We start from the raw sequence: 24,688 nt of genomic DNA on the forward strand, positions 1-24,688 counted from the left end.
CAGTACATTTCTGAAGCATGCTATGAATAAAAAAAAAAAAACTTGGAGTGTTGTATGAGCTCACTCTCATCTTGCTTATGAAAAACCATTTAAAGCTCTCAATCACTTACTATTTTTCAAGATTCATCACCAATTCTCCTGTATTTTTATTTTGCTGGGGAGGAAGCCACTGCAATACCAGACAGGGCAGAATCCTCTGCCCAACTCTTAATTCATAATTTCTCCTTTTATTTGTTACTAGTTACTATGACACAGTACTCAGCTGTCAACAGTCTCACAGAGATGAGCAGCTCAACTTCCTCCATTTAAAAGCTTGGATGAGCACTGAAGATGAACCACTCCTGAAGCTCAGCATCTGATGGCTAAACTATTCAGCACAGACATAAAAACAAGGAAGAGAGGCAGGCAGAAAGTGTTCTCTCCAAAATTGCCAGGGCATATTTTCAACATAATTAACCCCAAAAGGAGTCCATAGGATCCTTTATAAGTAAACACAAACCTTTAATCTGTATTAAATATCTAAAGAAACAGAGAACCATCACCTTGATATAATTCCCTTGATGCACATTGTATCAACAGAGCTTTGAAACCTGTCGTGGTTTAAACCCAGCCATACAACTCATTCACTCACTTCACCCCCTTCTTGCCCTCCCCCTACTCTCAGAGGGACGGAGAGGAGAATCGAATAGAACGCAACTCCGCCGGGTTGAGATAAGAACAGTTTAGTAACTAAGGTATAACACAAATCACTGCTGCTACCACCACCAATAATAATAATAAAGGAAATAACAAGGGAAGAGAATACAACATCTCAGCACCGGCTGACCGATAACTCGCTCCCCCAGCCCAACCAAGCCCCGACCGATACCTCTGCCAACCTTGCAGTCCCAGCCCTTCCGGCTCACTCCCAGTTACCTCCTGGCCATGACGTGCTGTGGTATGGAATACCTCTTTGGTCAGTTTGGGTCAGGTGTCCTGTCTCTGCTTCCTCCTGGCTTTCCCTCCTCCCTGGCAGAGCATGAGGCTCACAAAGTCCTTGGCCAAACCAAAATATCCTTGTTATCAGCTCTGTTCCCAGGCCGAAAGTCAAAACATAGCACTGCACCAACTACCAAGAAGGAGAAAAATGACTGCTACTGCTGAACCCAGGACAAAACCATAACCAATATCTAAGAAGTTTCTACTTCAAAATCCTTGAAATGTGCTGGGGTGCTTTCCACACACCTGAAAGGGCAAAGCTGAAACCACGACTCGGGTGCTTTTGTCCAAGGTTACAAAATCTGAATACACTGCTGGGAGGGTCAAACTAACTTCAGAAAGAGCTACACCAGTTTTAAGTGAGTTTGTGTTGCAGAGCAGACAAACAGTAAACCAACAAAGGAGGAACATTTCACTTTATAACTCTAGCACCTCAAAAAGTCCTAATGATGACAAGAAAACTTCCACTCGTCTGTTGGTTTGGTTTTTCTTTCCCTGCCTGCCCACATAAGGCATTGCAATGTTACAAACCACCATGTGAGCAGCTGAGGATCTCTGCTCTGTCACGAGATAAAAATCTCGGTCTTTTCCCAACCATACAAAAAAAATACCTTCTCTGCCCACCTTACTCCAGAAAACATCTTGGAAGAAGACCAAGAGGCACAGAAGATTCTTTCCACAGCCACTTTGCTCCAGAATACTGTTATTCCCCAACAGTTCCCAAGTGTGAACAGCCCTTTAGATCATAGTTAGCAAGCAGATTCTGCAGTTACCATCCCTGGAAACCAAGATAAGCAGAGAGCTGAAAACACCTCTTCCTTTTACAAAGCCTGCGTTTCCTTACCTTTAAAAAGAAACTGGTGATTTTCTCACAATACTGCCCAACACCCTGTCTCCAACAGCAATGCCCCAAGCACCTGAGAAGACAGCCTTCCTGTTTAGAGGCAAACAAGCTGCACATTGCACACAACTCCAAAGGTAGTTAAACATTTGCAGTGTAGAACATTAAAGGCCTCTGAAAAGGGTTTTCAAGACAGTCAGGAATTTGCAACAGTCAAGCATGGGCATACCCTAACTCAAGCATCTCACCTTCATACACAGGGCACATAGGGTACTCTGTGTGGCACCAAGCACCAGGCATTTAGTAAAACCAAAGCTGAATTTCTGAACACTCCTGTCTTCTTCAAAAACCTGGCCTGGAATAGGACCTATGCACAGCTTAGTAGAAAAAAAAAAAAATAAAAAAAATAAAAAAAAAAATCACAGGTCTGGAAGCAGCAGAGCCCTCAAAACTCAAATAACCTTGACACTTCCATCAAGAACTAGCAAATCACTTAAACAAAAAGCTTTGCTAGACCTTTGGGGTGCCACAGCTAGCAATTCCTTGTGATTTGAGACTTCAGTAAAACAACAAAAACCACACAAAGCCCCAACAAACAAACAAAAAACCCCAAACCATTTTCAATCCTGATATGAATATTAACTTGATGCATTTGGAGAGGCGAGTGCAAGGCACAAGATTTAGCGCTCTAAAGTAGTTATCAGCAAACAAACCTCTATATGGTTAGACTCCCACAGTAGGAGTAGCTGTCCAGAAAAAAGAAAAATCTCTTTCCTGTGATAAGTCACGACCAGAAGAAACAAACATAAGAACTAGTAAGAGCAGAAGATGGAGAAACATAACATGGGGAAAACAGAACCCCTGTTTTAAAAAAGGAAAAAAAAGGGAAGATCCAGGGAACTACAGGCCAGTAAGTCCAAAATCCATGCCCAGCAAGATCATGGAGCAGATCCTCTGCAACACTCTGCTGAGACAAATGGAAAACGTGAATGGAAACAGAGGTGGCTGGCGACAGCCAACATGGCTTCACTGGGGGCACATCGTGCCTGAAAACTTCAGTCCAATTTCTGTGAGTCTTATTCCAGGTTCACATCATACACCAACAGCCGAGTTTTGCTGCAAGAGAGACTGACACATCATTGATTCCTGCCTTCAGCAGAAGCTGCCAAGGCTGAAATTACCAGATCATTTTGACTCTAGCTTCAACCCAAATGGAATAATGTGACCCCTAAAAAGGCACTTGTCTCCCTCTGGCAAACTGCTAACCAAATTCATTGTCTCCATGGTTCCTCACAACAGAACTGCAGGACTCTGTCTCCTATTGTATGAAAACAGTGATACGCAGCTTCAAAGATCATAAAAGATGATCAGTCCTGTAGCATAGCCTCGCAGATCTCCTATCTACCAATCAGGAGAACGTAGGTACAGAGAGCATATCCAGTACATTCTCCCTTTCAGCAGAGGTATATGTTCTTGAGAGGAAAATGTTAATAGGAAAACCTTCTCATCTCACTATACCAGATTAGCCAAGAAGTAAGACTGAGAAATGACATGCACTAAGAAGGATTCAGAGAGCATCATGTGCTTTCAGCTCCCTTTGAGACAAAATACACACGACAATATTAACTACTAGTACCTGAGGTTTATGTATCATGCAGTCAGTACCAGGCACTAAGTCTGACATTTTGAGACAACTCTGGAATACAAACTTTAAACAAAAAACAATTTGTGAAACTAAATGAACTCTTTGAAAAGCTGCATGAGACTTCAAATGGAAATGCAGAATATGAAACTGGGCTGGAGAGCAGATAAGAATGAAGAACTGTATGAGATCTGAGAAACACTGGTTATTATTCTGGTAAGAGGCAACTTCTGCTCAGAGTTACTGATGACTATACAGCTTTTTGAAACTCCTTTTCCAAATGCCAACAGCCCCCGCTTCCTGAACCTAGTCTAAAGAGCTGCATTTCCGAGGAAGCTTCTGAACTCCATCCTGGTCCAAGAACCTTAAAAAAAAAAAAAAAAAAAAAAAAAAAAAATAACCACCATCCCTGCCACGTTTGTTAATAAAGGGGAAAAAATTAAGTAGGAACTCATTTCCTCAGTACAGGACTCATGCTGTTCACAGCTGTATTCAAATACTTGTCTAAACCCATGAATTGAACCCACTTAGAACACACACTTTTACTCAGAAACTATAGCAAGGTTGTACTAGGAGCTAGTTACTAGATGAAAGCTGTTCTCTGGCTAGAAGACAAAACCAAACAACTGTCTCAGAAGATTTCTCCTCCAACACGGCCATGCTGGCTACTATCATTGCTGTCCAAGGACAAGTGTGACCACAGCAAGTGGATCCCTTTTGTAGGCCAAAGAGCCAGGCACAGAATGCCATCTTACGTTTCCTACCAGTGCACAGAACACTAAAGCAGAGAGAAGACTGAAATTTATTAAACCACCACACAATGGCAAAATGATCTTGCACACGAGAAACCTCAAACCCCAAAACAAAACCCAGTGTAAGCAGTATGCAAAGCTAATAGGGTGCTGCAGGCTTTGTGCTGGCAAATGTAGAGAACTTATTAGGTACATCTGCAGGCTACAAACTCCTGAGGATTTTGTTGCATCACTTTGGAATCTCACCAGAGTAATTATAGAAATGAATTGCATTATCCCACTAGTGCTCCCTCAAAATCTCCCTGTTTCAGGAAGGGACAACTGACAAAAACATTGCACTGTTCAATTAAAACCACATGCACTGCAAAGGCTAACTGTTCCTGGGCTATTTGTTCCAGTAGATCTGAAGATCTACAGGACCAAGATAAATACTCACCTAAGGGGTAAATCAGACACATCAGTCATCAGCTCTGTGCAACCACCAACACATCAGGGCAGCTCATATTTAAGTACCCAGTGTCAGCTCTTTTAATAAAATGGCATTATTAAGTCAATGACAGATTGTGAAATCTACCAATTTACTAATCTTATCATGACCAGAACTTGGAAACATGACCTCTGTGCCCACTCGCCAGCACCTCTTCCTCTGGGGTCTTCATGGAGTTCCTTCCCCCTGAACACACCAAGCCTTATAGTAACATTTCTGACCAGCACCATCAGAATCATGTTCGTGGTGCATCACTCTGAGCATGCAAATTTCCACCCAGGAATTTCCTCTCTGAATAAATTTCTCTCTGGCTTCCCATCCCAGCCAACAGCATTTCATTCATACTTCATGTTGAGACTCCAATGGCTAGCTAACAGGAAAGCCAGCTTCACTGGTCACTGGGGGTTGATCCATTCATAGGGTTGTTCGGTTTTGGACGTTTAGGGTTTTTTGTTGTTTTGTTTTCAGTTCACACTACAATTAAGGATCCCAAAGGGCTTAAACTCAAAACAAAACCAAAAAGGGTACATTCACACCATGTGAAAATCACAAGTGAGCTTCAACCTTCAAGCATTAAATCCACATGGTATATAATGCCACCAAGTATTTATTGGCTTGGGTATGGAAGCAGGACAGTTAATGACTGCACACAGAGCAATCCCATTATGTTGCTTTGATGCCCATGCTAGCTTGGGTAAAACGAGGCCGGCATTTCTGTGTCATACATAGTTCCAGAAGTTTGCAGAGAGACACAGCATGTCAACACTATGAACAGATTCCCCAATTTCAGTTCTACCGAAAACAAAACATGACCCTAAAAGATCTTAACTCTTTCCCTTTCCTGTCAAAACGTGAGTTCTGGTAAATACAAGCCAGGTCTGGATAACACAACCTGACCAGTCTGAAGAACTTCAAAAACATTCCTTTGAGACCCAGCATTACCTTCCCAACTTTCTTCTGCTTGAATTCTATATTGAAAATTCAGTTCTTCAAATCCCACAAGCCACAAAACATCATTCTTTCTCCCCACCCTTTGGGCAGAAGCAGCTGAAAGATGGTCCATGCTGCACGCGTACCTTCGCTAAGCAGCCACGAGTTTCAGCGGTGCAACCTCTGCTCCCTCCCAAGAGGCCTCCTGCGAGCCAGCAGTGTGGAAACACGGCAGGACACATGCAGTGATTCGAAGGTGTGCTCTGGTCACAGCAGCGAGAGCAGTAACAAATAAATTAAACAAGAACCTCTCCACTAACATTACCTATTTACTCTTCCCATTCTTTTCTTGGTTAAATTCTAGGCTTCCTCCACTCGAGCTGCCCATGACATCCTCTGTGCTTAATCCCCTGTAACTCTAACAGGTGTTTTTCTCCTGACAAGCAACAAGAGAAGAAACATGCCACAGACACCTTTCACCCTGCTGGGGCTTTGCCCCTGTATCTGAGGTTGACCCTATTTCTGTCTTTGAAAACAAAGCATCTCAGATTCTGTAAGCCTCGAGATGCCTCCACCTCCTGCTTACTCTCATTGTTCCACTTAGCGCAGCACAAAAGGCAGCCCTACCTACCCACATACAATGTGCATCTACAGAATCAGTGACTGATTCTTATTGGTGATCCAGCATTCCATGAATAAATATACCTCAACAAAGCCAGGTAAAGACTTAAATACATGTCACAGGGCCCTAAGTAACCCACTGCATCGACCTGGAACTTTGGTTGGTAACGCTGCCAAAAGGATTTTCATACTTTCTGTGGCAGAGGATTAATGTGTAGAGAATCATTACATATAGTTCCCAGTTCATGAAACAAAGGCCAGGGTACCAAAGCATCTCTTTCCAAAATACTGAAGTATGAATTCAATTAGGACAAAGAACTGAGCACAGGGCAAAAAAGTGGCACTGGGTAGAGAAGAAAAAAAGTAGTAACCTAGAGAGGTTTCCATCAGGACACAAAGTAAGTCTTTTTAGAGGAAAGGCAAGATACCTGGCTAACACCCTCTAGTGACAAAAGCAACTGGACTAACTGTATAAAGTACTCCAATAGAGCTTATAAATATTCAATATGTGACCCAGGAGGCTGCAAACCAGTTGAGTCAGTGTTAGCAACACTCATTTTTCGCATTTCCTCTAAAATTTTGTCTTCTTACCTATTAAAAACTACTTTGCACTCATTCTCCAGGACAGATGTCAGTTATCTCAGCTGACAGATTTCCCAATGACTGCTGCCACTGCTGTGATTTTGGTCTTCAATATAATGCAACTACATCACCACAAAGCTTTATTTGTTCCTACTACTTACAAATACATTGAAATGATGAACTTAACTTTTCCATTTCTTGTTTACTGTTCTGTATTTGCAAAGCAACCTGTTGCCAAAAAAGGTGCTTTAAGGCTCTTGACTGCAATATTCCAACCCAGCATTACTAAGAGCCCACCAGAAAGAAGCAGCTCAGGCAGTAGGTTCTATCAGTCCTTTTTGAAAAAGGCATCAGTAGAATGTGCCGTGACAGATGAGTGACCTTTCAAGAATCTTTCAAGAAGAGGAAACTTTTTAATAAACAAATAAATAAAATAGTTGCCATTTTCTCAGCAGCCTCATAAAACATGAGGGGTTTATGCTGGCTGCAGCTGGAACATGCCAGCCTTTTAAAAAAAGGGTGAAAGAGGGAAGCATTTCCCCACCTTCCTGTGGTTCCTCTAGACCATGCAGCTTTGCTGTGCAGAGGAACATTTGGCCTCCAACACAAGCACATTAAAACAGTTTCTTTTCGCTTTCAGACTTGTTTCGTTTTGAAGGAGAGCATCCTGCCAAAAACCAAATCACCACAAAATGTAACATTATAGAACCTGAGCATTTCAGCAGTGTGCTTTTCTTGGCTATCAGTTGTGACGTGTGGTTTGACCTAGCGGTTAACATTGAACCCACAAGTGGCTTTCACTGAACTTTCTCTATAGCAAGAGCATCAAGCATTCCTGAAATCCTCTCACAGTCCACTTTACTCCAGGAAGTATGCCAAAAGGGATGATGAGAAATCCACTCTCTGCTGCAATTAAATGCAAAAACAGAGATATGCAGTTGAACACATCCACCATGCAGAAAAGGCTAGTAAAATTCTACAATGCAGACAGGCCGGTACTACACACAGCCCATCAGGTCCTGTGTAAAGGAGTGGCAAACTTTAAGAGCAGAGTAGATTTTGTTAACTAGGAAAGCAGACCTTGGCACTGATCTAGTTGATCAGCACACTCATCATCATGCAAAGTAAGAAGCAGCATCATTCCTTTACTCCTGACTCAGGGATATCCAACCTGTGACTCGGAGAGTATGTGAAATGCTTGTGAGAAATTCACCTGTACCACAGCCCAGCTTCAAATCCTTCAGGAGAGGAAAAAAACCTGAAACACGTACCTGGCAGCAGCAGCATGCTCCCAGAGATCCTCCTGCTAGGACTGCCCCAAAGCAGGTGTTACAGATAACCCACACCTCGTGCAGTGACAGACACATACAAAGCTGTAAATTCAGCACATCTGCATCAGATTTACTGCACAGGCAGAGATCGAGTGTACTGCCCACACAGTGCAGCTGAGCAACCTACTGCAACAAAGCAACAGGACACTAATTATTCAAACACTTTGCAAAGGAAGCTCACAGCCCATTCAAACAGAGAACTCACCTCTCCTTCCTTCAAAGGGTCTCTAAAAGATGTGCATACCCAAGATAACTTGAGGGCTTTCTGCTCTCAAGAATTTAAGTGCTTTTGATTACACCAAATTCTCCTACCACAGTATTGACAAGGCAAAGGGGAACAGTCACATTTATAGTTGTGTTTTTTCCCCTCTAAAAAGGGTGGAAAGAGGCTGGCAAAAGATACAGGCATGATGCCACTAAGGACAGGGGAAACTGCAGGGAAAAGCAGGAGTGAAATGATACCTTCAGAGATCACTTTGGCAGAAGGCAGCTGCCAGTAGCTATACAGCAAAACAAGAGTCCTGCCCCTATACAGAACAAGACAGGTCCCTAAAATGCACTAATGACCAGAACTTTAGACATACTCATAACTGGCTGGGAAAAATAGGATTACCTTATGTCTCATGAACAACTACATTTGTCCCATAGCACTTAAGTGGGGACTTAAAACTGCAGGTATTAGGTCAGTGCCTCACAATCTCCTCAAGTTAAAGGTGTCACATGGAGTTACATATACTTTGCAAGTAAGTTTTCTAGCAGAAAGTGGAGTGGAAAGTATGAAGAGACCCTGACAAACATTGTACAACATAATGGAGTCTATTTTGTTCAACCCCAGGGAGTGTCTGGGGCCCTGAAAGAATGACTGGAATTATTCAACAGCAAAAAAAAAAAAACAACCAACCTACAGGTGATTGAAATTGTTCCTATAAGGAACCCCAAAAGAAATTCCCATTTTAATTCCCTTGCCAAAGGCATATATGATGCACGCTTAGGAAAGGAGTGAATTTAGTTGGGATGAAAATTCCAAGAGCGTAGGAGGGAATTAGAAGACAACACACATGCACGCACCAGCAAAGGTAGCGCTGTATTTCACAAAAGCACATAGCTCTGTGAAAAATCTGAGCTACTCATTTCCAGATTGTATTTTAGAAAGAAAGTTTAGCAAGCAGACTGACAGACTTCATGCTGACCCAAAATGTCACAGTACTGTAAGTCTTCAGATCAGTAGTAACTGTACCTTATATGTATAAACTGACTTGTGACTGATTTCCATACTCAGTATAGTTCATTTTTCTGACATAATCTCACCTGGACCCTGGCTTTCTGGGAAGTTCTTGATGTTACATGGAGTTTAAGAGGTGACTTGCTTCTCCAGAGTCCTCTAGGATTCCTCGCAAAAGAAGATATTTTGTGTATTTTGCAGCAAGCTGCTAACAAAAATAGCTGGTTTGCTTGCATTCAGTTGTGGAGAATTGTGCTGGATGAATTGAGAAGGGTAGACAGGAAGATGCTGACTAAGATGAGTTGAAAATAACACAAATTATTTCTGAAGCATCCTTTAGGTTTTAAAGAAACTGAGAAACCTCAATAGATCCAATGCATCAAAACTACACGCATACAACATGACTTGCAGAACTACTGCATGTGACTGCTCTACCTGGACCCATGCAAAGCATTTGACATTGTCCTCCACAACATCCTTGTCTCTAAAATGGAGACACATGGATTTGATGGATGGACCACTCAGTGGATAAGAAATTAGCTGGATGGTCACACTCAAAAGAGTTGCAGGTCAACAGCTCAATGTCTGCGTGGAGACCAGCGACAAGTAGTGTCCCTCTGGGGTCTGTACTGGGAGCAGTGGTACATAACATCTTTGTCGGAGACACAGACACTGAGATTGAGTGCATCTTCAGCCAGTTTCTGGATGACACAAAGCTGAGTGGTGTGAGTGAAGGGATGCCATCCAGGGGGACCTGGACAAGCTGTAGGGATATGGAAAGATGAAATAGGGAGTTTGTAGGGGAGGGGGTAAAACCTACAAGAAAAATATTTTGTACTTTGTTATCTAGTTGCGATCTCCACTGTTTGATGGTAAAGTCTTGCATTAACCGGCAACCCTTTCTCCCCTGACTTCTGTTTCTTGTGATATGTGCTGATAGAGGTAAATACTGAAGTCGGCACCAAGAATTACATCTCCAGACATGTGAAATAAGACAGGTTAATTGCCATAAATGTAAAGAACTTGTGGAATGACTTGTGGAATATATACATGATGATTTGATTTAAGATGCCAAAAACTTCTTTAGAAGCGATGGTTGATCTGGAAGAGGTTTTCAGCTCACCTGGAGACTAGAAAGGTAACTGCAACAACAGGGTGTTCTGTTTCACTAGTTGTTAATAGTTTATTTACAGCAGCAACCTAAGCGTTGTCCTACAAGGAGAGCTGCTTTTAGCAGTGAGGAGACTGCTCCAAGAAATACTCCATGTATATCTGAAAATGCACTACCTGAAAAGTTGTTACAGAAATTCCATTTTGATCATGGTACTGTCTACAAAGACACAACATAGCCATCATCTTCCTCTACAAGAGGATGTAGAGGGCTGCTTATGTCACAAAGCACCTCAATACACATTTCAGTCTCCACAATCCTTCTTTTCCTTCTCTCTCCTTTTCCAGCCTGTCCATGTGACAAGAGAGGCTGAAGCTAGACATGCTTGTCCTGGCTTTTCTACAGCAAGCCTGCCAGTTAGTTTCATCTTGCTTCACTCGAAAAAAAGTCAGTTAAACTCTGTTATTTACTCATCTGCACATTCTAACTGCCTGCTGAGAAGCAAGATCCTGCACAGCAACCTATGTTCCAGTCAAAACACTTGGAAGGCTTTGCAAGCATCACAATCTCCCTTACTACGTGCTTCACAGACCAAGACCATGGGTCTGTTACTCATGGTCCAAGCGTGCCTTTCTGACAGAAAGACAAAGGTGATTATCAGTCCTGATGCACCAGATGCAGCTTTTCCATGGAAAGAGGGACAGGGACGTGTTCTTGCATGGGCTGAAGGAAGCTACAAAATTAAGTCCAGTAAATATCATACTTTTATTTCAGAAGAAAACATAGGTATATAGCAATGCCAAAATGGGTTAGACTACACCACCCACATTAGTAGAGCCTAAAATAAGAGTTATAATCTGCATGGCCTACTTTTGCTCAGGTTGTGCAAGAATAAATAAATTAGATGAAGAAGTCTGGTACTGAAAGGACACATCAATGCTTAATTTCCTTTTGAGAAATAGCAGAGGGAACACAAACTCATTCCTTCTCCCATGAAGTCTCCTATTTCCAAGTGAATAACCTATTACTTTTACTAGCTTATGTCTTTGTTTACGGTTTTTAGCTGGGGTGAAAGGAGCAAGGGGCTGGGTTTGCTGGTTGTTTTCCCAAAATACGATAATACTAGGAGATCCAAATAAAAAGCAATATTCCAAATAAGGATGAAATAGTTACATACAGAGATCACAGATACCTCCACCATCCTGTTCATCTAATTTCAGGAGGTATGCTCCTGGAGCAAGTCCAGAGGAGGCCACGAGGATAATCAGGGGCTGGAGCACCTCCTTTATGAAGACAGGCTGAGAACATTGGGGCTGTTCAGCCTGGAGAAGAGAAGCTGCATGGGACCTCAGAGCAGCTTCCAGTGCTGAAGGAAGCTACAAGGATGCTGTGGAGGGACTCTTCATCAGGGACTGTAGTGACAGGACAAGGGGGACAAGTTCAATCTGAAACAGGGGCAGTTCAGGTTAAATACAAAGAAGCTCTTCCCTGTGAGGGTGCTGAGGCACTGGCACAGGGTGCCCAGAGAAGCTGTGACTGCCCCATCCTTGGCAGTGTTCAAGGCCAGGCTGAACAGAGCCTTGGCCAAAATGGTCTAGTGTGAGGTGTCCCTGCCATGACAGGGAGTTGAAATGAGGTGATCTTAAGGTCCTTTCCAACTCTTAACTATTCTATGAGCCTATGCTGCACTGAGGCATTCCAGCTGCATACATAAGCACATCCAGGTTATTTTCTTCATGTTTTCTGTAAAATACCCTGTAACATGTGCGACTCCCCACTTCAGTCATCAAAATTCAGCAGCAATGTCAATGACTGTTCTGCTCTCCACACCCAGACCTTAATAAAGCCTGAAGTAACCTCAGGCAGATTTGAGTGCTGACTCAGGTAGGTTAAAGTAATTTCATCACTGAGAAAAACAGAAGTGAGAAATGAGATGGTAAAGTTTGTAAGAGCGTGTAAACACTGTTCATCACGATGCTCTGTACTACATCACCTCACCTGCTCACCTTTCACTGTAGTTAAAATTGGGCATCTCTTCCTACACTTTGTTTGATCCCCTACTGCTTACCCTACAGCTGCTGTTTCACTATAAGACTCTCCTGAAGGACTTTGTCAGTGTTTGGCAGAGCCTGGTTGGTTAGATTTCCAAAAGTAGTGCCTGTGCAAAATGCAACCCAGCCACAAGGCTCCAATGCATCCCTCTCAATTTCACACCACAGCCTTCACTATCAAGGTGATACATTTTTGTGCTGTCTCCGAAAGGGTTCGTTCACTGGGGCTAGAGGGAGGGAAGAGGAACACAGAACACGCCCACAGAGAAAAACTGCCCTACAACTAAGAACAATATTGTCCTTAAAAAGAGGGATGGGGGAAGGGAACTAATGCAAACAGATTATTACAGGAAGAACACAATGCCTCACCATGAAACTAATCAAACTTCCTTTGTTCTATATACAAATGCCAAGCAGAAACAGTGCATTTCTGCTAGAACCCATTTTCCAGGTGCAAGACATTTTATCCGCAGAGAGCGGTAAAAGCCACAGAGAGAAGGAAAAAAAAAAAAGTCAAGAATGCAGAAAGAAATGAGGCTTAAAACGCACAACACTCCATCCCATCCCCCTCCCCTCATGCCAGCCTCTCATCTATAATCCAACACAAGGGAGACAACAGGCAAACAGCAAGAGGTCATCTTCAAAGGGCTGGTTGCCAAGGGAGGCCAGTGGAAAGAGTGCAGGCATGTCTCCATCAAAGTCCAGCAGCTGTGAGAGAGCCACAGAGGTGCAGCTTCCCCTGAGGCTGCAGGGAAATTCAGGGATGGAGGAGAGAGCTGGAGCCGCTCCAGCCGGCAGCGCGACACGCTCTGCACTGTGCAGCAGGGAAAGCGCCAGAGGAGGGGTCTGGTATTTCAGTCCTTCTCTCCACCCATTTTTGCACTTCAGATACTTCACTACTGCTTAAACTCCTCAAGATAAATCCTGTAGCACCACTGCAGCAGTAGGCAGCACCAACTTTCTGCTCAGTTCCAAAGTAAAGCTTTGGCTCAGTGACTACATTCAGGACAGACATGGAAGAGGCACAGCAGAGAACACGCAACCAGCTGTAGTTTCATTAATTCCCACAGAAAACACAAATACATTTTCACACTTGGAGCCTGGGAGATTTGTCCCACAATCAAAACAGAAGTCAGATTCGTGCCACGGCTCCTCTCACCACCCAGACTTTCCAGCCCCTAGCCTTCTCTCTCTCAGTTGCTCCCCCTACGTTCCATTATTTCTAAGGAATCTTATTTACTCCTCTGTCTTAATATGAAAGTACCTTCACTGCATGCTCTGTCCAGTCTTTCCTCACTCCTCTGACACAAATCATTCCCTACCCCCTTGTTCAGACCCAGTCTGCCTCAAATCCCTTTACACATCTCTTTTATCACAGCAGGAAGAAAAATATTGACATCAGCTATGGGCATTACAGCTCCTAACTATACATTTTCCTTCATTATGCTGCTACAGAGTTACACTGGTTTGGACACCTCCCTTTACTGACCTTGGCATGCATTTCTCTGAAGCTTAACCTTTTTCTAGATTTATAAATAGGCGACTTGAGGATAACTGTCATACTCTTGCAGAGAGTACAAAACGCTGTCCTGCTCTACACGAACCTGAGCTCACATCACAGCAACCAGCACACACCCAACAAAATACCTGGGATTTTTTTATTTTTTTTTTTACAATCTGAAGATCGAGTTCCATTTCATTTTTCTAATTTTAATCTAATTTTTCAAAGTTAACCTTTTAGTCAGATTTGTGTTTGCATTTTATAAGCCATCCTGAAGCAATACACAAACAGGTAAAGTCTACAGAAGTTCTGTTTCAAACTCCAGCTGCCATATATCTGCCTATATCCCAGTTTCCCCACTCTGTGCTCCAAGTTTTCCTTAACTTTGCTCTCCAAGACCTCCCCCTTGACCTCTTTTTCAGTTTGGCAGCCTCCTATACTTCAGTGGATCTGCTTCCAATTTATGACTTCTGCCCATGTGAAAACATTTTAAGGCATTCAGGAAATTTTAGAAGGGGAGAAGCCAACTGATTCTGAAAGCACAGGTCTCCAAACAGGTACAGCCTCCTGTTTCTTTCCAGACTGTCCCCTCTTCCTTCAACATCAAGTTCTCATGAAGTTACCTGCACAGCCTCCTTCATGCTCTACCCCGCTTTGCATTTGCATCCACTGGGCAAAGCCCAAACATCATGCCTAATTTTACATACACTTTGTCATGTCCAATGTCATAACAGATACCAACACAACCTCATCAACTTATTTACAATGGAAATACAAGAGAAGCTAAAGCCTCTGCTGCAACTCCGCGAGACGAGGCTCTAGAATAGGCAGTATGCAGAGGAATGTGATCTCCTTTACTGGATAGCGAGGCGACTTTCTTATCGTACTTCAGCTTGTCTCTGGATGCATTCCCCTTGTGCAACCCTCTCACCCCTTCCCTACCCCACAGGTCCAAGATTCTCTTAAGGGCACTCACTCCACTTCCAAGTCTCTGGCGTGAGCAACACAGCTCGTAGGGAGACACCGGCCACCCTGCCTTACAGCCAGCCTCAGTCTCTTCACATGGTGGCTCCTGAGCCTGGGTGCACCCACGAACAAACAGGCAGACTCCTTGTGCTGTAGTGCTGCATTACACCATGGTGGGGAGAACAGAGCAGCCAGCTTCATGGATCTCACCCTGGCAGAGGATGGAGGCGGCTGGATTCCTGTTCCAGAAAAGTCATTTATTTCCCTTTATGACTGTATGGAAATCATTCCTTTCTCCCTCTGCTAAACTTCCCCATTCATAGTATAGGGATAAGATGCCCCTGCCCATGGAGGAATTGAGTACTTAAAAAAAAAGTCCTGGCCAGTATTATGGCATATAAAAATCAGCTGCAAAGAGATGTTCCTGAAAACAGATTAAGCTTTAATGAGGTTATTTTTCCACAAAAAAATAATAATTAAAAAAAAAAATCTGGTGCATTGGGTTCTCCATTTCAGATAAAGTAAGGAGTAACTGCACTGCTGTCAGAAGTCTTCTGTTACAAGAATTCAGTGAATATTGAGACATTCTATGCTATCAGATGGGAAGAAATAACTCAAATTCACTGGGGAAAAAAAATGCCCTTCTGAAGAACAGCCACCTGATGGCAGCCTGTGGTTTCAGTCCTATTGTTCCAAGTGGCAACTGGCAACCATTTTAAGCGAGATTTGCTATACACTGAGTCACCACTGAAGAATGTTCTGTAGTAGGGAGAATGACTTCAAAATAAAAAGCTATTCTTAATTCTAACGTAGCACATTGCTGAAATAGGCACTGCAAATATTCCCATTCCACATACCATGCAATTCTTTTTCCCCTCTTTCAGCCTCAGTTTTATTTTGCACAGCAAATTGCCAACTTAGATGCAAACCTCCCTCCACAATGCAATCCAGCACCCTTTTCAAAACACCACATCAGCATCCGAGGCTGATGCACACACAGCTTCCCTCACTGCTCATGGTCTGTGCTTTGGTATCTTGAGCCAGGAGACTATTCTGCACCCAAGAAATCCCATTCCTTCATTCTTCCCAATGTTTCAAAGGCATTTTAGAAGGACTTGGTGCCTGCAGGATTCATTTTATGTTCTTCAAAGTCAAACTAATACTAATGAAAGCTTCTGAAATTCTGGAGACTTGATGCACTCCTCTTTCATTATGAAGAGGTTAATTCCCTGACCTAGGAGCAAAATAGAACTTCACTTTGAATACAGAACTGCAGAACTGAACTGTTTTACAGAACTGTAAGCCAAAACAGCTTTCCTCTGCTTCTTCTCTGATACTGTATTAATGCTCATGCTTACCACACTACAGCACTCCATATATGGGAGGAAAAAACAAGGTACCAGAAGTTTCTGAAGTTTAAAATTTACCTAAGCTTTTTGTACAAATAATTTTCTGACACTGCTGGTCTACACACTCATTTTTATCTAACTGTACAGGAATCTAAGGCTGAAGTAGCAACTGTTTCATAATTCAAGCCTGAGATTTAAGGTAACCCCATTCAGCCTGATTTTTAGATCCTTGTGCTGTGTTTCAGGACACGAGTTTTCCCTCCTTCTTTCCCCATCTCTTTCTGGACTTCCCCTTCCTATGGCCACTGAGCTATTGCCTCATCTCTTCCACACTACCCCTTCACCTCTGTTTTTTCACCCCACCCTTTTTTCCTCATTTTTTGTTTTTAACTCAACTCTGGTAGCACTGGCATACAGCCCATCCTAAAAAGTGCAGCAGAGCTCATCTGCCTGGGTTTAGTCCTGAGCATCTGCTGTTGGCACATCTCGCCACTAAGGTATGCCTCATGGTTTGGGAAATTAATGGTGTAAACTGTACCCCAGGAATACAGCAGTTGGGGTGAATGAGTGCTGTCTGCAGGACATTTCCCTCATGTTAGAAAAACTGGACCAGTGAATGAGGTAAGATACTATGAGAAAAGAAAATGTACGATTGTGGTTAAAGCAGCGGAGTGCTTCTCAAGAGACTGACTGCTTCCTCTGCCACAGAGTTCCTATGCAATGTTGGGCAAGTCATAAAATCAGCCATACAGGGTGTGACCGAAAACCCAACCAGCAGTGCCCTATCTCCAGCAGTGGCCGACTGCAGAAGTTTGGAGAAAAGGGAAAGCAGAACAGATACAGAACGATCCTTCTTTTGATATAACCACTTAATTAAGGCTAGTGATTGAAAGACTTCCAGAGCTTAAACTTCACCCAGAACATTGTATCTCATAGTAAACGATGCCTCTACATACTGTGATTTTGCCTAATCCCTTTTTGGATGACACCCAGTAATTTCAGGCTCAGCAGCCTCAAGTGAATAGTTTTCTTGACTAAGGAGTCAGTCTCTTACACCACCATTCTTCTTGGAGGGACATCAGACCAATACTAGCATTCAACTCCCTGTTTAATACACTCACCCAGCTTAACAAGAGTTTTTCATGAAAGATCAGATCATCTTTCAGTAACTAACTTCATGAACTAGTTTGCTAAGCTGGAAATTAATACTGTGCACTGTGGACACATGTCTGTGGGTACTTCAGCTGATAAGCTCCTCTTGTTATCCTTCCCCAGTTCAGGAGAAAAAGGCTAAGACCTCCACATCTAATGTTCTTCATGTTATGCTTTAAGGATACATTTTGTCACCAGCCTAAAGTAACATGCTTTAGAAGATGTGTGTGGAGGAAGAGCTGGGGAGAAGTTCTCCTTCTCTTTCTCCCCACCAATCACTGTCACCTGAAGCACCAGAATTTATCTTCCCCATCATCTTCAGGATGCATTTGAATCTGGTTTGTCAAACAGGACAACAAATGAGAGACCATGACCTTTAATTAAATATTACAGAACTCACATGAAGATGCAACCATTCAAGCAAAGTTCCTTTGCATGATGAGGTGCCAGGCAGAATTCCTGGATTTGTATCTGCGATACTATTGTTCAATTAAAAAAAAAAAAGCACATTTTTTGTCTATATGAATAATCTTTTCCAGTTTCCTTAAACAAAAGGAAATTTGAATGAACAAACAAATCAGACATTGCAATTGACAGTGGTACAGCTCAGTTCCTATAAACTCCCTCAAGCTGGAGACTGAGTAAAACCTGTTCAAGATCAAACTCATCTGCTCACTATCATCATCAGCTTCCTGTTCATTCATCAGTATATGAATGGTTACAATAGGGCCATCGAGACAAAAGATGGCTTCAGAGAGAATGTCTGACAGAGGAAGAAGTTACATCAGCCTAATACTCTTTTGTTCAAAGAGCTCTGAACATTAATAGCAGCTAAAGACAAGGCAGCTGCTGCACAGAATTAGAAAGAGACAGAAAGAACAATTACTTCCTGGCAACGTTTCTTCCCCTGCAGCTCAAAAAAAACCTCTAGAGAACTTCTGCTGAACAGTAAGAGAATGGGACAAACTGGGGATTTAGTCGTCTTCTCTCCATTCCCATTAGTGAGCAATTCAACTATGTACCCACCAGACATGCCAACAGACTGGTGCTCTAGATCTCCTGCATGAACTACACACACCAGCTCAGTTCCTTCGCTCTCCAAGTATCAGGGTAAGTGCAATGTCACATTATGCAGCAACCCTCCCAAGGCCCTCAAAACCAAAACAGATCTTCCTTGTGCTCTCTCAAATTCCAAGAAGAAAGCTACAGCCAAAGTAACTGACTGGAAACAAACAAACAAACAAACATGGAAGAAAAAGCTATCAAGGGCTCTCACATGTTAGTTGATGCTAATAGGAAGTCCCAAGCCATCACAAGCTGGTAGAGCCTGAAGCATGTAGTGCAGAATTCCCACCATGTGCTTGTTGTAATCTTGCATCCCTTCACAACTAGCTGCTATTGGTGGCTGCTGGTGTCACTGCAGCAGAGGAATTTCTTTTTGTTAACTTGGGATGGCAGTTGGACTAAATTCACTTGGTTGCATGAATCAAAAGGCCGTGGATACTATAGACAAAGTGACCACACAAGGTCAGTAGAGCATACAGGACATCAGTTAAAACCTCTTTTATCATTCTGTTGCTCACTAGAAGCAAAAGCATGAGGATACTAAACTGATGGCAGAACCCTCCAATCCACCATATCCTGTGGGTAGAGAAACCTCTGCTTTATTAACTGCTATCTACTGCCACAGACTGCAGTAGCCTTGTCCCCCATGTATTTGGGTGGGATTACTAAAAAGGAGTAATTTTAAAGCAGATGCATAAATTCCCAGGAAGTCATGGTAACTGCTAGGATTCCCACCCTAGAATTTTTCTTTAGCCTCTTGTATCATGAAGGGAAATTGCCTCCAGCACTAACAAAAGTACGTGTCAGAGCCCATCTCAGAGCTCTGCAAGATGTGCAGATTTCCTGGTGCCTGAAGGTTTGGTAACTAGAAACCAAAAACTGGAGTATTTCAAGTGTATTGAAGCTCTTTCTACCAGTGTCAAGTATCAAATCAGACACATCTGTGGAAGGAGCATGGCAGAAGAGAGATTCAGGGGGGTGGAGAGAAGTTTTGATGCCAATCAGCAAAATGGAGAAATTTCCACAAGACAGCATAGGAATGCCAGCACCATCCCACATGCTCCACAATAAAGAGCATGCACTTTTTTTTTTTTTGAGCAGAAGCTTATTAAGGTAATAAACTGATTTAGCAGACTCTAAACGTAGCTTTGACCCAGGAATAAAGCATGGAAGTTAGTAATCTATGCAGTCAGACACCTTTCCCCCATGCCAGATTTTCAGGCTTTAGAGTGCCACAGTTTTGGGTACTAATCTGAACTGCACTGCAAATGGTCTTATGCCTATGGAGAAATGAAAGCTGGAGATTCTGCCAGATGGAAGTAACCACTGTGGTTTCTGGCATCCTGAATACATTTTGGGACTGAGATAATCCCATTAGATCTTTCTTCTGAAGCAGTCAGCAAGTGAAACAAAGCAGAATGGTGAAGGCGTTATTCAGTTTCCAAGTCAACAGTGTCCCAGAGACCACTGGGTGCAGCTTTTCCCTCCCTGTGGCCCTGTCCCACAGATGTACCCCGAGTCCATACCACCAGCATGCAGGCAAGGCTCACCATCCAAGGAGAAGTGCTTGTTCTGCCTGAGCTCCAAGCATACAAAATCAGGGCAACACATTAACTAATACATGTTGCCTCTCTGGTAATACTCAGGCTTTGTGTCATGCCCAAAGTCACCGAGTTTTTAGGTATCAGACTGTACTAGCTCAGGTCATTTGCCGTACACTGTACACCTCTGGGAGAAAAAGCTGCACTGCCATGCCCTAGGCGCACAATTCCACAGGGTTCCCTTTGAAAAGCTGTTTTGTGTCCCTCACCTTTATAATCAAAATGGAGATTCAGAAACACTCTTCCACAGCTGCAGTATATAAAGAGAGTGAGGTTTGTAAAGAAGAAGATTGGAAACTCCTTCTATCCCTGCACATCTGTTCCAGGAAAGTCACACCTCTCCTTCCTCCTTTCCACACACAAAAGGGGGAAAACAACTATTATATTCCCATTCAATTTATGCCTGAACAAGCCTGTGCTTCTTGACAACAGATAAGGCTTATCACCTCTCCTCTGCCTCCACCTTGCCTGTGCTCTACTTTTTTTCATGTAAATCCCAGAAATTTTTAACAGAAAACAAAGTAGTTTCCATTTTAATAAGGCAGGCAGCCTGAAAACAAGCAGTCCTTCCTTTGCCATTTTCCTACTTTATCCCACATGGACACCACAAGTGAGAGAATAACACACGTGTAAGCTGTGCAAAGTAAGATAAGGAAAACTGCAAATTTGCAGTTAGTTACTTCAAAGTGTTTAAGCTCCATGATGCTTATGAAAACATTCTACACACTCAGGTATCCCTGCTCTGTCTCTGTGGCACGCACTTCACCTCTCTAAACTGTTTTTAAAAGGAAAAAAAAACCAACCTGTCTCACAGGCTGTGATTACATCAGCAAGAGCTTCTCCTTTTCTCTATCAATCCTGCCTTACTCAGGCTTTGAAGAGCCTCTGTGCGCTGCTGCCATGTGCTTTGATCTTTCCATTTTATGCCCCAGGGCCGGCGCTGATAGTATCTGCTCTGCCTGCACAGCTTGGGAAAGGCAGCGGCACCCATTCCTGTCCAAGAGCTCTTTGTTCACACACCAAAACGCATGTGCGGCCACTGACCCCACAGAGGCAGGCGGAAAACTCAGCCCTTGCGGTAGGCTGCCAGAAGGACGTCTGGACACACGACGTTTTTCCTCCTGTTCAAAAGCAGCTGTGTGCGAGAACTTTTTCAGTCTTTCAGCTATGCAAAGCACAGTGTCTGTATGCCAGCCACACGCGCGCTGGTCCCTCCAAGGCTCTCTCTTGTTGGGAGTATTTAATAACGATATGAAGGCACATCAGCTTATGTCTCCTGTAACACGGAGATGGGGAACATCAAACCAAAGCATGTCAATTATCACGAATTATGGACTGGAGGTTTTCTTTAACTCCTGCACTTGCAAAACCATGCAGAAAGACCTGCACAGCCAACACCTATATAGCCAGGCAACTTCCCTTTGCAACCAATGATTTAACGCAGGTAGCAGCTTCCTGAAATAGTAAACACAAAACACTGCATGCCCCAAATCCTGTTCTGGGGCTTTTTGCTTTCTCTTCTGCCATGGCACTAACTCTCACTCTCTAGAAAACTCACGCTGGTGCAAGATCACAGCGAGGAAAGCAGATGATCTTCTCTGAGATTCTTAGGCCTACGTTACTAAATATTTTCCCTGGCATTTATACAGTTAAATGGGAAAGCACGGTTTTCAGGTATTAATAACCAAGCATTTCAAGGACAGAACCCTCTATGTTAAAGTTATACAACAGCAGAAACTCTAGAGAAAAATCTGTTTATTTTAGCAACTAAATTCTTGACACTTTTTGTGTTCAGAAAAAAGGCAAAGGTAGAAAGTGAAACAGTGGCAGAGCAGCAGCAAAATACAGCCGGAGATACTATCAACAGTTAAGTGCCGGATCCTTAAATGCCTAAAGATGAAAGGACATGCTCGTTAAGGGCAGTTAAGATAAATTTAGCTTTAAATTTGGAGATCTGACATACAGCACTATCATCATCATCATCTGTGCAACAAATATAGCCAGTCATTTCAGTATTACCCCTCATTAGCTGGTAATGTGTAAACAGCTTTTGATTGTCCCTTCAGTGGCACCGATTGCTAAAAGATTTCTTTTCCTCAGTTTCATATAGTGGAAACGAAAGTATCTCAGATTCAGACCTTCCCTAAACCCACACATGAATACTGTGAAAAAATTATTACCAAGAGGCAAAGTATTGCTCTGGAAAACCAGGGAACAACTGCAGCTAGGCTGGTGCCACTGCTGCTCTGGCAGGAAACAGCAAGTGCACTGGAGCCCAGCTTACACCACATTTAGTCCATTAAAAGATTTGGTTGTCAAGCAAATGAAAAGAAGCCATGTCAGGCAGTATCATTCATACTTAAGTGGCATGCTGCATGCACTGGAGAAGGAGCCTTCCTGCTGCACAGCACTGTAAACCCAGTGGCTTTTCTTACAAACACAGTGTCTTCCCATTTGGTTTCGGGCACCCGGGGGCAAGTGCCAGAGCTGCCACCCGCTCATCAGACGGTTTACTGCCGAACTGAGCATTCCACACATCTGAGGCACGGCATCAGGCCTGAGATTCTGCAGGCTTTAGCAAACTGGGAAAAAAGGACTTCTGAAAGCCCCGTGCAGAACATGCCTTGTTCTAAAGAGTCTGATGGCAGGGGTTGGAACTGGATGATCTTAAGGTCGTTTCCAACCCTGCCTATTCTATGATTCTACGATCTCCTTCTCATCACTTAGTGGAGGTGAAGCTCATCCCAGACAGCAGCAGCATGTCATCACCACCAGATCAAACTGGAAGCAGCCAATAGGACCCCTATATTTGTCAGGCCTTTAGGGGAAAGGACACTTTCAATCCATATTTCTCACAACTTAGTTCTTGGAAAATTCTTAAACTGGGACAAACAGCGTTTGAAGATTTTTTTAAAAAAAAAAAGCCTTCACACCAAGCCAGTGAAGGCACAGCCAAAAGAAACCCCGACCTTCTCTGCCTCACGCTGCAGTTGCAGGCAGCTGCCTGTTCCGTGCTACGGCCACTACACACTGCTAGCTGCAGCCCCATTCCAGGTTTTACCCTGAGCCGCTCCTCCCAGTACTTCAAAGGGAAAGTATTTTTGTACAGCCCAGCAAGGAGTGTAAACTGCCCAGCTGCTTCCAAAGAGAGATGATTTAACCCCTACGTACCCAATGCCTATGTCCTCAGCAGGGGATGTGTGCAACAAAACAGAAATCCAACAGCACCTTAAAAATTCAGGTTGCTGTGTTAGTGACTCAACTGAACAGCGGCCTATCAAGAGTCACCTTCCCATTTCCCATCCTTTTCTTTTTTTTTTTTTTGGAAGGGAGGAAGAGCACAGAGAAACTACAACTTCTGAAACAAATTTGAGTCACACAGATACTTCCCATAACAAATCAGGATTGTGCTTAAGTGGCTGGAAGACCCCATTTCTCTCAATAACACAGAGTCAGCTATAAATACCTAAATACACTCTCAAGCAGGCCCATGGGATCCCACAAATTCAGCATTTTGCTGCAAACTCCAGTAAATAACCACCCCCATCTCTAACTCATTCTGCTGGCAGTAGCAAGCTGGAGGACAGGCTCCCTCACAGCCGAGACCTCAAATAATTGCAGAAAATAATGAAATGGCCAGGATGCCTTTATGCTGGAGGCAACCAAAAAGGTAGAGGAAGACACTAAATACTGCTCTTCTTACTGGAAAATGGGACCAATAAGATGTCACTTGTTATGGGGTTCCTTCTGAATTTTAAGTTTCTGTGCTCTACAGTTATTTCCCCTAACTTGGAGCACATCTGTGGACCAATGCCCATCACTTCTTGGCTTCCCTTGGTTCTCAAGTTTGTTTCAGACCAAGAAAGGTCGCAGCCAGTTGCATACAAACCCTTATAACCAGCCTTTCATGAATACACAGGGACCCACAGAAAGGCACTCATCTCTCTTAACTGAGGATGGGTAAGGGTTAGAGAGACCCCACCTTTGTGCAATACGAGAGCAAAAAAGTAAGTACTGCTGTAACTTTGAGACATGCATGCCCCAGCAGCCAGCTTTTTGATCCGCTTCACTTGAACTTTAGTTTCTGCTGTCAAATCCCTAATTTTGACTTGATGAAAGTCACAGAACTGATTTCCAGACCACTACCAAATAGCTTTAATCACAAAAGTAAGGTCTCTTGATATGAGAAATACTAACCCTAGATGCTCTGCCTGCAACCCATGTGGAAGTAACTTCATCATGAAATATCAAAACATAACAGAAACAGTCCCACCTGTAAAGTCATATGAAGGATAACCACAACCCAGGCATCAGTGATTAGTCTAACAAGCCCCGCTGGACTAGGCTGAGAATGTTAACATTCTACAACACCTTGGCATTTCCCTTCAACCTCCTTTTAGACCTGGCTCATGCCAAAGAATTATACTAAAAATGCCACTCAAGGAGCATCACATACAAGAAATTCTCTTAATTCTCCTTCACTGCACATCTCTGCCTAGATGCAGC

The 24,688-nt window shown here is 43.2% G+C and overlaps 1 protein-coding gene across 2 annotated transcripts in view; it reads right to left on the reverse strand.

The window, feature by feature from the left end:
* The window catches only part of ZNRF3 (zinc and ring finger 3), a 78,670-nt gene that overhangs the window by 32,894 nt on the left and 21,088 nt on the right, over positions 1 to 24,688 (reverse strand). Inside the window, exon 1 of one of the 2 annotated variants that reach the window (XM_057406158.1) lies at positions 5,643 to 5,853. The exons of the other annotated variant lie outside the window; for it this stretch is intronic. The gene's annotated coding sequence lies outside the window, so the exon portion shown is untranslated. Of the gene's footprint in view, positions 1 to 5,642; positions 5,854 to 24,688 lie in introns of those variants that run through there. 2 annotated transcript variants of the gene reach the window in all.

The sequence above is a fragment of the Pezoporus wallicus genome, unplaced genomic scaffold, assembly GCF_028554395.1.
Source record: "Pezoporus wallicus isolate ANWC-B61680 ecotype Strahan unplaced genomic scaffold, APGP_CSIRO_Pwel_v1 contig_8819, whole genome shotgun sequence".
Lineage (NCBI taxonomy): Eukaryota > Metazoa > Chordata > Aves > Psittaciformes > Psittacidae > Pezoporus > Pezoporus wallicus.